The 16291-nt window shown below is 41.6% G+C and overlaps 1 protein-coding gene across 5 annotated transcripts in view; it reads right to left on the bottom strand.

Annotated features, from left to right (window-relative positions):
• The window catches only part of DUSP16 (dual specificity phosphatase 16), a 146119-nt gene that overhangs the window by 68650 nt on the left and 61178 nt on the right, over positions 1-16291 (bottom strand). For 2 of the 5 annotated variants that reach the window (XM_087814784.1, XM_087814785.1), the window contains exon 1: positions 2697-3101. The exons of 1 other annotated variant lie outside the window; for it this stretch is intronic. The gene's annotated coding sequence lies outside the window, so the exon portion shown is untranslated. Of the gene's footprint in view, positions 1-1570; positions 2053-2696; positions 3102-16291 lie in introns of those variants that run through there. 2 more of the 5 variants (XM_016197454.2, XM_016197452.2) reach the window with 1 other exon arrangement.

The raw sequence follows: 16291 nt of genomic DNA, 5'->3' as shown, positions 1-16291 counted from the left end.
TTAAGCCAACATTAGTAACATTTTCTTTTATGATGGTGGATATCTGTTTTGGTTTTAAATTTTGATGTAGTTAAAAAAAAAAAGCCCATCAAGCCATCAACTGTGATTTTTTTCAATGAAGCCCTTTTAACTAGTTTTTTCAGTCTGTTAAAATCTGTCATAAAATCTGGTTTCTGTTTCCCTGATTTATTTTTCCCTTTTCTTGGGATTCTGATCCAAATCAGCTTTCCTATATTAATTTACTTCTTCAATTTAAAGTACTATTTGCTTGAAAATGAAAAGCTTTTTAAAAACATTAAACATCCAGGGAAATTTTTATTCCAAATAACATAGGATAGAAAATGTCACTTTTTTTTTAAGATAGAAAACACCACTTTTTTTTTTTAAATTCCAGGAAACGTTGGGTTTCTAGGATAAATTACACTGGTGACTACAAATTATATTTAGTAGGATATGATTGGTCAAAAAAATGAATATTGGGCAGCTATGTAAATCAGCTTCATCAATACATAATTCCATACACCAAAAGCTCTATGGAATTAAATTCCCAATACAGACACTTACAGAAAATAACATCAAAACAAACTCACAAATCAACCCCTAGCCCTTCTGATCCCAGCCTAAACTCTGCACTCACCTCAGACCTTATCACTGCTGCGCTTCCACAAATAAATTTTAAATGTATAAGAAAAAGACCTGGGTTAACAGGATCTTCTATTTTGCCCCCTTTCAGTTACTTCCATTAAGCTTTTGGCCAGAGACCCCTAATCCTCAAATTTTACATGACTATTTTTACTTTATAGGTACTCGATTATTTTATATCTGAATATAGGTTTATAGTGCTTGAACTGATTTTTTTCATATACTAGCCACCACATTACCAGCAGAATTAACTCATTTTTAATTTTCCTTCATGTGGAACCTTGATAAGTAAAAATTATTTTACCTAAAACCAACTTTTGGCTGGTGTAATTTAGCCCACATTTTTATATAAGATGTTAAATAATAACACCCTCTCTCCTCCCCAATTTTTAACAGCAATCTTCCACACAGTCCTCAAATTCAGTCAATTCTACAGCTTTTTTTTCCTTCTTCATAGTGCCTAGTCACATTTTGACTGAAATACCTACACAGAACCATAAGATCTCAGTTTTTTCAATTTACTTCTCCAGGTTGCTGCCTTCACCAAACACAGAACTCCACAAGTCTCAATTAATTAATTACGGTCTCCCAAGCTGTGTCTACGGATGTAAATGATTCTCAAGGAAGAGTAAATTAAAAAGTAACTCAACGGGTAAGAATTACTGTCTTCTTTTAAAAATTTACCTTAGCTTAAAACATCTCTTTTCTTGATGCAGTTCAAAATAGTATAAATCCTTTGAAGAAACAGTTGTCACCTATGTGCACTCTCGAGTAGCCCCATAAAATGAGGGACATCAAGAGGTATTTTTCTGACAGTCTAAGTTCCCAAACAGTAGTCATAAGGTCTTTCCTGGATGGTAAATTTCACACACACACACACACACACACACACACACACACACTCACACACGAAAGAAAAGAAACATACCTGGTCATTTTCTAAACAGGTTTGATAGGTTTGGTTCACTTGTAGGAGCTGAGTGTTTACTTATAGTCTTTTAAAGCAGAAGTGGCAGCCAGAGCACTGGGTAAATAAAAACTTGAGAGAGTTTTTAAAACCCTGCATCTTAACTCACTTCCCCTTCGTTCAAGGGGGCCGGCGCAGCAAACCCCACGGCAAACGAGATTATGCAACAGGTTTTTCCTCTCCACTTCATTCATCACAGGCTGGGGAGCGGTGTGCTTTCGCCGAACCGTTTGTGACGCCCATGACTTGAGGATCTTTGCAGCTAACGATTAATAATCTTTTTTACAATTCCATTCATTTTAAGATCTACTTATATTTCCAAGTTAATTACCGGGGTGTGTGGGAGTGTGTGTGTTTAGGAAATAAACCCCAGTTTTGCCTATTTTCCTCCCTGGTGTTTTATTACATGGAACCACACATGATAAACAGATCCTCGGTTGTCTCCCCGGGCTTTTTTTTTTTTTTTTCCTCACGTTTTACAACTAACGTGATTAAAGAAGTCGCTGGCGCGATGGGTCCCCCCAACATCACGACTCGGGCCCCAGTAGGAGAAGTTGAGTTGTTGGTAGGTTTGGTTTAAGAAAGCAGCGCCGTCACCACCCAGGTGGCCTCGCTGCTTACACCAAAGGCGAATTTGGGATAATGGGAACAGTCAGGCCGGGGCCCCACTTGGCAGGCGTGTTGTGTAACAGACGCGCCTGGAAGTGAGCAGCTTCGCCCGCGAAAGTCCCGCGTCCCGCGGCGGCGGCTCCTCGCGGCGGGACGCGGCCGCCGGGCCAGCACCGAGCGAGACCCCGCGCCCGGCCGCCCGCCCCCTCCCGCTCCGGCCGGCCCCCAGCCAGGCCTACACCCCCGCTTCAAACGCTCGTGGCTCCGGGCCGCGGTCGCTCCCTCCCTGCCTTCCGAAGAAGGTGGCCCGGACGCCCGGGCGGGCAGAGCCGGCGCGGCGAGAGCGCGGCGAGAGCGCGGCGCCCGGCGCCCGGAGTCGGGCGGGCTGCGGAGCGTCCACGCTGCCCGCGCGGAGGGCGCCCCGAGCCCCGCACCCTCCCGCCCGCACAGTCCGCGCGGCCGGCCCGAGGCCACTTACTTTTGGGGCCGCCGACCTCCCGACTCCCTCTGAGGGAAACGAAAGTTGTCACGGCGTCTCCCCTCGGTCCCCCCTCGCCTCCCGGACCTGCGAGGCGCCGGCGCGGAGCCGGGAGGGCGGCAGCGCTCCGGCTCGCGTCCGTCCCGTCGCGCTCTCCTCGTCTTCTTTTCACTATATTATCTTCTTCTCTGAGGGGTGGGCGGGGGCGAGAGGCTTAGGAAGAAAGGAGACGTTTGCAAATTTTCTTCACCCCCCCCCCCCAAGTCAGCCTTGAAAAAACAATGTTGAAAGGGGTGAAGAAGTTGGGGAGGTGAAGGTGGGGGGCCGCGTGGGGAACGTGGAGGGAGGGGGGAGGGAGAGGTGATAATAATCGTTTAAAAACTGTCTAAAGCCCCCCAAACAGTGATACACAGAAAAGAGGGGGAAAGGCGGGGGGTGGGGTGGGGGGTTGGGGGAAAAGAGAAAGAGTCGCTGGTCAGGAAACTTCAAGCGCGGATGAGGTCATTGGTTTAAAAATAAAGAGATGGCGTCACTTGAAACCAATCCCAGTGAATGAACTCAGCGGAGCCCCGGGGAAAGGAGGAGACAGGCGAGGGCAGGGCGGTGGGCGCCGGGCGGAGCCGCGCGCCCGCCCGCCCATCCATCCCGCGGCCGCCCGAGCCCCGAGCGCGGTTCCGCGCCTCGTTCCGGCAGCGCGGGGAGGGGTCGGGTCACGTTCCGCTCCCGAGTTCGGCGACTCCGAGGCAGGTTCCGCTGGCGCCGCTGGGAGGAGCCGGGCAGCCCGAGGAGGCGGCCGCGCGGCCTCCTCCTTCCGCGCCCGCGTGCCCGCGGCCCCGAGCTCCCGGCCCGCGACCCCCGGGTCCGCGCCCGGGCCGCGCGCCTCCAGCGCTGCGCCCCAGCAGGTATTTTAAGGGTTTCCCCCGCACGAACACCCGGAGCCTTTTTCTTCTCCTTGGGCTGTTTCCAGAGGCCTCACCAGCGTGAAGAAACGCAAACAATGATTTGAGAGAATTACAGTCACTCTTTTAAAAAGTCTGACGAATCCAAAATGCAGGGCACTGCCCTCTGTTATGAAAAAGAAGTTGCAGGTACTTTCGGAAAAATCATGCTAGGGTTGTCAGGCTTTCAGCCGTCTGTTATGTTTGTCGTTGAAAGCCCCCACATGAATGTTCCTAACATTCATTATTTTACTTGGCTTACATTTTCTTATACTTATTTATATTTACAAATTTAATGAGTATGAGCAGCCAAAAGTTCTCTTTAAAAATGTTTTCTACATCGAACAGTGCAGAATCGTCTTTAAATCCGACTCGAGGTTCCCTGCCTCTTGAGAGGTGCCGGACCCTGTGATTTAACTCTATACAGTCTGTGCGTTTTAAAATTTGGATTAATTACAATAGCTTTGTTTTGAGACACATTACGCACTTTGAAAAACTAGAGACCTGAGGTGGTGACAAACCAGGACCTGGAATCACTGAATAGGACAATTGGAGCTTTATTCTAGTGTTCTTTGAGCATTTGAGCATGAAGCTGCTTCTACTGAGAAGTACTCACGTGGATATCACATAACAAAGATGTGATTAATGACGGAAAAGCACACTGCGAATGGACTGCCGGAGCCAGAATTTATGTGGAGGAATAATCTAGTTCCTAAAATATTCCATTTGCAATGTACTACATTTGGGACATTGGTCCCTAAAGGCATCTTTCTTGTGGAATGTCCATTTGGACATTGCCTAAGGGACTTTTTTTTTTTTTAGTTGGCTCAAGAACAGAGAAGCAGGTTTGGGATGCGTTAGAAAGATAAAACATCTCCATATTTCTTTTCTGCCTTTAAACCCTGCAACTAAAGTGCACTGGCTATGATTGATAATCGTTTAAGGTTAGTGTTGGGGTAAGCCTCTGGGAGCTTCCGGCTCATCTTCGAGAAGAAGAAAAGGAGCCCACCTGGAGGTGGGAGGCCGCTGAGCACTTCACACAGTAAAAAAGCCCGAATGAAGGCTGTGGATGGAGAGCCCAGGTTCTGCTGCCTTTGACCTCTAAGACTCCTGCTGAGGGGAAGCGATCTCTCCGCGGCCCCCTGTCCTCTGGTGGCCAGGAGATGTTACTGCAGCTTCCGTGGGATTATCTGAGCTCAAGTAAGCCTCTGAAAATTTAACCATAGACCCGCTGGTTTTAGAACAGCTTTGAGGGGGTAGTTGAAAAGAATCTGCATCTCAAGTCGGCTTAGTTGTAGGAGCTGGGATTTGGGGGAGGGAAGGAAGGAAGGAAAAGGGAGGGAATCCTTGTCCTAGAGGTAGAGAGCATGGACCTCGCCTGGGTGAAAGCCTCTGTGGGAATTTATGGAGTACACTTAACATGCTGCAGCTTCAGAAGCCTTGCTCTACCTGACACATGTTGAAACCTCTCTCCCCTTTCTACATCTATAAAACAATTAAATTGGAGTGCTTTCCTTGTACTGCGATGCCACAATAGCTATTATGGGAGGCTTCCTGATGTATATCATCTAATTAGGGAAACTAGATATGTATTAAAACTAATATAAAACTAAATGAATGAGTGACATACAATATTGGTTAAAAGAATCCAACGAGGAAAAGAAGCAATGTAGGGCTTGCCAGGGAAGGCAGCTGCTGAAGAACGTTTTGACCTCATACCTGAAGTATAGTTAAGATTTAACTTGGGGTGAAAGGGCTCAGTGGAGGGACTGTTCTAGAGGGGAAATGGCAGAGCAAAGACATGAGGTGGACTGAATAAGGTGTATTCAGATGAGGGACAAGTAGACCCTTCTCAAAGCAGTAGAGATTTGTGTGTAGCAATTAAGAATTGGGTTAAATTTAAGAGATTTAGGGGCACATTATGGAGGTCCTTGAATGTTAGGATAGATTGTTACTAGTCCCCAGGTTAACAATGAACAAGTTCAATTCACTAAAGAGGACATTTTTTCTGGTTCTGCTAAAAGAGCTCCTATATATGCTAACTACAAACATGTGGAAACAAATTAAAAACACAATACCATTTATAATTGCTCCAAAGAATATTAAGTACGTGGGTATAAATCTAACAGGCCATGTACAAGATCTATATGCTGAAAATTATGAAATGCTGATGAAAGAAATTAAACAAGACCTAAATAACTGAAGCAACTTACTATTTTCATGGATTGGAAGAAGCAATATAGTAAATAATGTCAATTCTTCCCAAACTGATCTACAGACCAACATGATCCCTATCAAAATCCCAGCAAGGTTTTTTTCTAGGCATAGACAAGCTTGCTTAATCTAAAACTGTTTCCAGCATGTTTAAAGGGAGGAGTGAGTGCTAGATTCTCCAAAGGTAGACAAAGTTCATGTACTTAGGGCATCAGCAGAGCAGGGGCTCCAAGTCTTAAATCAGATAATTAATCTACAAAGAAGCTATTTTCACTTCAGAACATGTAAGTGTATGGTTGAGTTAGTATTGTTTTTACTTAGAGTTAAATATGGGAGAGGGGCACCAAAATTTTTATTAGAATTAAGTGTAAGAGGAGCACCATAATCTTTTGTGCTCAGACCTTCTAAGGGTTTTAATCCATCCCTAGCTGAAGTTTAATCATTTATTCAACAATTGATAATTGAGTACCCATGCCCCGTATGTGCAGGCACTGTGCCTGGCTCTGGAAATACCATTATAAGTAAGAGAGGCAAGGCCCCTTCCCTCATGGAACTAACATCCTACTGGGGAGAGAAAACAATGAGCAAATAAACAAAAACCATGGGCATTTCTGTGACAAGACTGACTATCCAGGGGGAAAACTGGTCGATGTGCTAGCAGATGACTGAGGATAGGTGCAAAAGTGGTTGGGGAACACATTCATGAGGAGGGTATATTTGAACTGAGGCCTGAAGGACAGCAACCAGGGAAGTGATCTGGGTAGAGGAAACAGGTGACTCTGGACTCTTCAGCAGAAAGTGACTTGGACAGAGTTGGTGTGTTCCCAGAGCAAAAGAGAAACCAGTGGAGCTCACAAGTATAAAATGAGGGTGGGCAAGAACCAGATTATGTAGGACCTCATAATGCATGGTAAGGAGTTTGCATTCTATTCTAAGATTTAAGCATGTAAGCACAATTATTGTAGTTTAAAAAAGAGTTTTAATATTCCATAAATATTTATTTAATTTAGAAGCATTTTTGATAATTTAGTTTATCTCCAGGGATCCCTTTAATATCCCCAAATCAAGTGTTCTTAGCCTAGGATTCATGAACCCCTAGGGAATACATAATAGGCTTCAGAGGGTCTAGGGACTCCCTAAAATTTTGTGCATATATGCTTATGTGTGTTTTTCTGTAAGTAGATCCCTGGCTTTTAATAAATTTTCAAAGGGTTTTGTTACACACAAGGTAATTATGAGCCACGTCACATTTAAGTCTTAGCTGTGCTTTTTGATGGTAGTTGCTGCTATTGTATTGTCCTAGTGCTCATGGCGCCATACAAACGAATCACACTTCTGGAAAGAGGCAAGTTCTGCCTCAAAGAGGTGATACTGTGTTGGAGGAGAGCAGTACATATTTGCAGCAGAGTAGGAGGAAATATTCCAAGAGCTTGCCTCCACAGGAACTTCATGGAAGAAAAATTTTACTTATGTAATGTGACCCCTAAGACATTACCTGGTACCATCTCATTCACTTTACATGTACAAAAGTGAAGGTCCAGAGAGGTTAAGTGGCTTGCCCAAGGATGCACAGCTAGTTAAAGACTAAACTGGGATTAGAAACAGGTCTCCCAACTCTCATTTGTGCTCATCTAAAGGTTACAAAGAAACTGGACCAGATATAGTGCTAAAATTCTAATAGGAACTAAGTATTCAATTCATTCAGTTCAAATAAAGACATGCTCATTTCTAAGGAAATGGAAGGAAAGAGAGACGTAAAGGGGTTCAAATACATGAAATCCCAGCTCAGAAAAACGAAAAAACCTCAGTGTCAAATTAAGACATACAACCAAGAAAGAGTAAATAACAATAACACTTTCTGTTCGCGTATATCTGATCTTTCTGTGGCAAATATGTAAATAGACACAATAAGTTATAAACACGATGTTATAAACACAATAACTTATCAATTTGGCAAAAATTGATTAAATGGTTAATCCCAGGACTGGGTCAAGAGTGTGGAGAAATGGGCCTTCTTAATGCCACAGGTGAGAGTATGAATTGGTGTAACTATTCTGCAGGGCAGTTTGGCAATATGTTTTCAAAAGTATTTAAAAATGTATACTCAGCATTCCTGCTTTGAGAATTCATCTTAAGGAAGTAACAGTACTATTTTTCAAAGACATAAAAAATGACAATCATAATTTAAAATAGTAGCTAACATTTATTGAAAATTATATCAACCCTCACAACTATTATTACCTCCATTTTACAGTTAACATACTCAAGGTCACACAGTAAATTGAAGAGCTGGGATCTGAGTATCCTGTATGACACATAAGCAAAATCAAGATCATAGAGGCCTTATAAGCTATGCCAAAGGGTTCAGGCTTTAAAGACTCAGGTAAGCGATGGGGGAGCCATTCAGGTAAGACTCAGGTAAGAGATTTTAAGCAGGAGAAATGACAGGATCGGATCTGCATTTTGCTATATAAAGAATGGTTTGGCCCTGGCCAGCGTGGTTCAGTAGTTAGAGCATGGGCCTGCGCACTGGAGGGTCTTGGGTTCAATTCCAGGTCAATGGCATGTACCTGGGTTGCAGGTTAGATCCCTATGGGAGGCAACCAATCAATGTGTCTCTTTCACATCGATGTTTCTCTGTCTCTCCCCACCACCCCCTTCCCTTCCACTTTCTGTAAAAATCAACGGAAAAAATGTCCTCACTCCTCAGATGAAGATTTAAAAAAAAAAAAAATCATTTGGTGGGGAGGGCATAAAGCAAGATAAGAGACATATGTAAAAGTTAGAGAATTAAATACAAATGTAGACAGATTCAAGAGATATTAAAATACTATACTCAATAGGACCTAGTGACCAGTTAGATCTGAGCTAAGGGGGAAGGCAGTGTCAAGGATGACTCCTAGGCTTCTCACTTGAGCAAACAGGTGAATAATGGTGCTACTTACTGTGGAAAGGGGGGAAGGTGAATGTTAAGCAAGGTGCCTATGGAACCTCTGGAGGAGTAGACTGTTGCATCTATGGGTCTGAAGCTCACAGGCCGTATCTGGGCAGGAGATAAAGATTTGGGATCCGTTTGGCATATTTAGTTGCAGTCCTGGTCAGGGGATGAGATCATGCAGGGAGAGTAAGAGAAGAAAGGTGTTGGGAATCAGGGGAATACTGATGTTTCAGGAAGAGGCAATCCAGCAGAAGTTTATAGGGAGGCTGAGAAGGAGAAACTAGAAAAGCAAAAAGTAAAGCAGTGGACATGGCTGTTACAGAAAGCCAAGCAAAGAGAGTTTCAAGCAGGAAAGAGTGTATTTCCAGTGAGTTAATGCTCAGAGAAGCCCTGCTAGATAGGTCTAAAAAGACTTTCTTTGATTTGGCAATAGTGACTGTGGAGTGAATAGTTTAACCGAAAGCAATCTTGCTTCTGCAAGATTTCAGTAAGTTGGAAAGGGAATAAGAATGAAGAAAATGGAAACAGTAGAATAGAAACTAATCTTTCAAGAAGCTTGACTGTTGGGAGAAAAAAAGGATCATGCCTAGCTACAGGCAGATGTGGGACGTTTAAACCCTACAGGGATCCTAATGTCCTGATAACCAGACTGTTTGTTTTAATCAAACAATTCATAACAGACATGTATTAGAGAAGTACCCTGAGAAGTGAGAATTTCTCAGTAGAAATCTCAGGAACGTTGCAGATGGACATTTGCTATCTACAGCCCCAACTTTATTTTCAATATTATGTAGAACACACATTTGGGGTTTATGTCAAGGTTGTTTTGACAAGTCTTTTAATAACTGTGAAATAAATTATTAAGGATAAAAGAATGATCATTTCTAACATCAGTTGTATTCATCTTTCAAAAGGCTAAAAAATTCTTTTATAATCAGAAAAAAATGATAGTGGTAGTAGGAGGGAAAGTAAACAAATGAAAGGCTAAAAAATTTTTGTGAATTTTGCTTCTTTTCATCTGATCCTAAAGGAAAATAATTGGAATGAACACAATGATTCCTTTTTTCTCTGATAAAAGGATGTGAAAAAAATGATGTCTGTTTTTGAAGGTCAGGGATTTTTAAGTAATTTTTCCATTTTCCAAGTAAATATAAGTTTCAATGTGCTCCGTTTTAAAATCCACAGAGGCTTTCTGGGCTAACAATGACAACATTCAATTACAACATTCATGTTTATAAATGTAAGTAAACATTTGCCTTTAGGAACAGTCTTTTACAAGTAACTGAACCTTTTGTTCAATGTTGGTTAAGCAGTAAGATAGGATATTGTGACCAAATAGCAAAAAAAAGTAGTTTAATTTTGTGTAAAATCAGTTCTGTTTTGCTTTTTAAATATATCTTTATTGATTTCAGAGAGAGGAAGGGAGAAAGAGAGAGAGAGATAGAAACCTCAATGATGAGAGAGAGTCATTGATTAGCTGCCTCCTTCACGCCTCCTACTGGGGATCAAGCCCACAACCCAGGAAGGTACCCTGACTGGGAATCCAACAGCGATCTCCTGGATCCTATGTCGATGCTCAACCACTGAGCCATGCCCAGCCAGGCAAATCAGTTTTTTAATGTATTGAAGATAAAGGTCTAGTCTTCCTTAGGTCACTGAGTTTTAGGAATATCTTAAAACACTACTATATAAAAAACTAGAAATTAAACAGAATTTGAAAATAAACTAACAATTGCCATATTAAATCCAATACACAACAATCAGCTCTTTTGTACAAGGTACACACTGGGTTTTTAACTCTCATAACAACCCTAAAAATTAGGTATTATTAGTATCTTCCTAATTTACAGTGGAGGAAGTTGAGGCTAAGATAGGTTAAAGAGTTACCTCAAAGTCACATAGCTAGGAAATAGCAAGTTAGAACTCAAACATTGGTTTTCCCACCGGAGGTTTTGTTAAGGTAAACAAAAATACAAAATATAAGGCATTCAAAATAACATTATAAGCAATCTTAGGATGCAGTTCTGTGATTATTGGTCCAACTTACTCAGATATGTGCTACAAAAGCTGGAAAAAAAATGAGAGCTCACTGAACTGAGACAGGACAGTCAGCCAGGGACAAATTCCAGCTCTGCCACACACTGGCTGTGTGACTTGAGGTACACTTAGTTTCTCATCTGTAAAATGGAGGTAATTAACACAGTCTATCCAGAGCTGTTGTGAGATTCAAATAAATACCAAGTAAAGCACCAACTAGAGTATATAGCCCACACTGTACACTACATACTGATTCCTTCATCTTTAGGAAGGCTCTACGCAGAGCTGACTTAGATCTTGAACAATAGATTCAATTGGGATATTAAGAGAGAATGGGGAAGTTCAGTCCTGGAAGAGAAAACACAGTCGGAGACACAGCAGGGAAAGAGTGTTTAAAATAGTTTAACTGAAGCAGAACATTTGTATTGAATAGTATATAATAAGCCTGGAAAGCAGCTTGGGGCCAGATTACATAGGGCCTTAGCCAAAGAATTTAGCTTTTATATTATAAGTAGCAGAGAATGGTGGAAAATGTGGTTTCTTTTAAAAATTATTATTTATTGACCTTAATTTCTATTATAAAACACATGTACATTGCTAAAAGTCTCTAAATTACAGAAAAGCGTAAAGAAGAAAATACAAATCACCTTATTCAATGGTTACTCTTGGGAGAGAGAGAAAATTTTTTTATTGCTAAATCCTTCGGTGGTATTTTGATTCCATTTTTCTTTTACCGTGTACATTTATTTTAATACTAATAATGAAGTTTATAAATACATAGGAAACACTAAGCACATTTACATAACTGTTTTTTTATGCAAAGGTTTGCCTCTAAATTTGCATATTTGCGTTGGTCAAATGACCAGTGAGACCTCCCCAATGCCAGAACAAATGAAGTTTGAGCTTCACATTTATACAGTACAGTGTTTGCTTCTTTTTTTTTTTTTTTAAATATGTCTTTATTGATTACAGAGAGAGGAAAGGAGAGGGAGAGAGAGATAGAAACATCAATGATGAGAGTCATTGATTGGCTGCCTCCTGCATGCCCCCGACTGGGGATCGAGCCTGCAACCCGGGCATGTGCCCTGACTGGGAATCGAACCCCGATTGCCTGGATCCTAGGTCGATGCTCTACCACTGAGCCACGCCCAGCCGGGTGCTTCTTTTTTTTAATCCTCACCCAAGGATATGTTTTTATTGATTTTTTTTTTTTTTTAGAACGAGAGGAAGGAGGAGAGAGAGAAAAACATCGATGTGAGAGACATCAATTGGTTGCCTCCCATAAGCACCCTGACCAGGGATCAAACCCCCAACATTTTGGTGTAGGGGGCGATGCTCCAACAAACTGAGCCATGCAGCCAGAGCCAGTGTTTGCTTGTCTTTATTATGTATCTTGTCCTATAATTTCAACCTATAGTTGTAACATTTTTTTCCTTTTAATTTTAATATAATGAAATTATCTAATTTTTCAAAAAAAATTGCTACCATCACACTGTCCAAGGATAAACCTCTGGGGACATTTGGTTGTACCTTCTCCAGTTTAAAGTTTTGGACTTAGAAATGAATTGGATAAAAGTGAGACTTTAGGTGGCTTAGTCTGACCAAAGCATACTAGAAAGATCTAAGAAAGGGGATCATGGAGTAAGATAAAACATACTGGGTTATGGCAACAATTCAGGCATAAGTCAGAAAGGACCAAGACTGGTACAATGGCAATGAACATGGAAAGAAAGCAACAGATGCAAGAAATAGCGCAGAGGGAGAACTGAGAGGACGTGGTTATTCATGAGCTATGGAGGGTGAAGAAGTTGAGTAACGGAAGATGATGCTAAGGTGTCGCCTTTGGCCGTTTATATAAGCTTCAATTTCCTCATTTATAAAGTGGGGTTAATAATTGCACCTTCCTGAACGGGGTGGAACGGGTCATTGGGGAGAAAAAGGGACATCTGTAATATTTTAAACAATAATAAAATTAAAAAATAATAATAATAATAATTGCACCTTCCTCATAGCGTTGTTGGAAGGATTAAACTCATGATGCCTAAAATGCTTCACACAATAACTGGAATGTATTCTTAGTAAGTGTGTTAGCTGTTGTCGTTTTTAGAGCCATTGAGTCTAGATGACTTGATTAGCAACAAAATTCTTAAAAGAAGTAGGAAGCAGGATGGGGGTCTGATTGAGGTGAGGGAGATGGGATTGACTTATATTTTAGCTTTATGTCAAATTTAAGGTTATGGTAGATACTGAATTAAAAACATTCTTCAGGAAGCCACCACTGGCCAGTGAGGCTTTTGACAATAGGTACATTCTAAGAAGACTCCAGGTTCATAAGAAGCAGACATATGGAGAGTGGATATCCACCACAAAGTATTATGTACACCTCTCCCCGCAGCCTCCATTTATTAGTAGAAATCACCCTGATTGATGAGCAGTCTCCCCATGTACTGACTTCCTGGCTGAGTGGCTCTCCAGACAGGACAGATATCCAGGCAATGAAGCACCTAGGTTTTGGAACCAGATCTGCTTGAATCCCAACTCTTCTTACTATTATCTGATTTCAGGAAAATCAACTAAGCTTCAGTTTTCTTGTTTACAAAATGGAATAGTAAAAATTGCCAACTTACAGGGTGGATGGGATGATTAAATGAGACTATTTAAGTGACATCCTTTAAGTATATCACATCTTTTATTTATGAAATAAAGGATGTAATACAAACACCAAGTATGGCTCTTAATCCTGTCTCTCCTGGAGGTTATGAGTTATAGCTATATTTCTTTTCCACCCTGTCTGGGGTAGACATGAGAAGCACTCTCTACTAACTGCCGACCACTTTGCCCCCTTGGCATTGACCTTCAGCCTCTTTCTGTCTCAGTTCCTTTGGGAACTTCAAAGGTTGCCCATGATTGTGTGAAATCCTAGAATGTCAGACAGTATCTTATGGGCAAAATGGCCTGACAGCCTTTGTTTGGAGAAACCCTTTGTGTTAGTTTTCTATTGCTGATGTAAATAAATTACCACAAACTTAGTGGCTGAAACAACACAGATTTATTATCTTATAGTTCTGGAATTCAGACATCTAAAATGGGTCTTGCTGGGGTAAAGTCAAGGTGTCAGCAGGGCTCTGTTCCTCTCTGGAAGCTCTAGGGGAAAATCCATTTTCTGGCCCTTTCTAGCTTCTAGAGGCTGCCACATTCCTTGGCTCATGGCCTCTTCTTCCATCTTCAAAGCTAGCAACAGTAGATAGAGTTCTTCTCACAGCACTAACCCTCTCTCTGGTTCTCCTCTGCCCACCTCTCCCCCTATAAAGGACCCTTGAGATGACATTGTGCCCACCTGGATAATCCAGAATAATCCCCCATTGTGATCTGCTAATTAGCAACTTTTAATTGCCTTTGCACTTTTAATGCTCCCTTGCCATATAGCCGGACATTCACGGGTCCTGAGGATTAGGACAAGGGCTTTGAGGGACCATTATTCTGTCTGCCACACCTACAAAGAAAACTTCAGGGAGGTTTGTTCCTGCTTTATCCCTCTTCCTTGTAAGACCGACCAGATTCACCAAATGATGAACCATCAGCAACAATCTGATCATTGTAATAGTCACAATTCGGAGGTATTTCATGCTGAGATTGTTCTTCTGGTCTAATCCTGGCTCTGCTCCATGCTTAAAGATATATTCACAGACAAACACAATGAATATTACCTAGTTAAAAATTTTTAGAAAAAACTATGATCCCAGCAAATCTTCTCCAGTATGGGAAAGAAAGGTTTACTATCAAGCATTAATTTTTACGAATGATATGAATGTCCATTTCATTTCTGAGACTAAACCACCCCTCCAATCCACAGTGATCATTAGCAATACATATTTCTTACTTCTTTAACAGAACCTCAACAGCAGTCTTTAGTTCCAATTGATGATTAATGGGCAGAAGAGTATGTCTTAAGAAAAACAGGTGAAAAATATCAGGTTGAAAGGCAAGGCATGTAAATATATCAGAGACTGGATTTTTTTTAAGGGGTAAAAGGCCATCAGTACTATTTTAGGAGTACCAGGAGTTCAAACACTGTAGTTGGAAATGGGTAAACCTCAATACCTCTGAATTTCACTCTGAAATTCAGTTTTCCTGTCTTTTAATTTCTTTTATCTCTAAGGCATATAAATGTGCTCAAAATAAATTGGTCCAAATCCCCAGTGAAGGTAATTTTTTCAAATTTTAATGGTTCATTCTAGTTTTCTAATGGGTAAAAGGCTAGCTTTAGTATGCAATTGAAAGACTATGTAGCTTGAAAAAACAAGAGAGGCTAGCACTTAATTTTTTTATAACTTTGGGCAGGATACTCAAGAAAAGGAAAGGAGAGAGAAACAACAGCCTCCCTCATTGCCAAGCACTGTGTTTGCACACCATTATCTCACTTAATTCTCACTACAACCCCAATAGGTAGGCATTGTTACCCCACTTTAAATAGGAAGAAACTGAGGCTCTAAGATGTGAAGAGACTCCTCCAATCACCCAGCTAAAAAGTGGCAGCACTGGGATGAGGGCTCAGTTCTACCTGACTTCAGATCCTCCCTCAGGTCCTCCCTCCACCACCCTTACCTGCTCTCTTTCCTGAACCCCAGGTTTCCTTATCTACAAAATAAAGGAGTTAAGTCAGACAATCTTTGATGCTGCTTAAAGCTCTTACAGTATGACCTTTGTGGCTGGGGGGAGATAGGGGAACTGGGAAGGGATCTCAGGCACTAGGGCAAATGTCATTCTCTCCTAAGTGGGAAAGCGCTTTAGGGTCCTGTCTGTACTATCTTGACTCCCTGACTTATGAAAGGAGGCTAGTGCTGCTGACAGCACCATAAATGATGATGGGACTCCCAATGCCCACCACTTTAACCAAGAAACAGGTCTTCCATTTCTCCTTTGTGGGGCCACTTTTTATGAATTTACATTTCCAAAAACAAATCATCAACACTTATTATTGAGAATATTATTGTGCCCAACACTGAGCTAAACTGTATTGAGAAGCTCCATGGGAGACAGCAAAGGCATATGAGAGATAGCCTGTCTTCTCAGGAATTTACAGCTGGCTAGGGGTACACAACTAACACAGAGAGAATTTTTAGAAGACACTGTCTAATGCAGGACTGAACTGTGTAGCCTAGACAATAGGTACTACAGGAGTTCAGAGATGGGAGTTCAATGTAGGCTATAGTGCTCACTCAAAGGAAGCTTTGTGAGAACTGGGGCAAAGACAGCATTCCTTACCTTGCATCTGGACTGGTCTTTCTTGGCCATCACTGTAATTGCGAAATCTTGGTATGAACCTTTCACATAGTTATGACATTTTCAGTTTTGGAGGCTGCAGTGATGCCCTTCATATCACGTCATCTGAATGCCACTTCATCTTTATTGGTACATTTGGGAGGGGTAAAACCCCAATGGTATGCAAACGCCGTCATGGATACTTG

This window comes from Miniopterus natalensis, chromosome 2 (genome assembly GCF_054644295.1).
Source record: "Miniopterus natalensis isolate mMinNat1 chromosome 2, mMinNat1.hap1, whole genome shotgun sequence".
Classification (NCBI taxonomy): domain Eukaryota; kingdom Metazoa; phylum Chordata; class Mammalia; order Chiroptera; family Miniopteridae; genus Miniopterus; species Miniopterus natalensis.
This window is presented reverse-complemented; position numbering and strand designations above follow the sequence as displayed.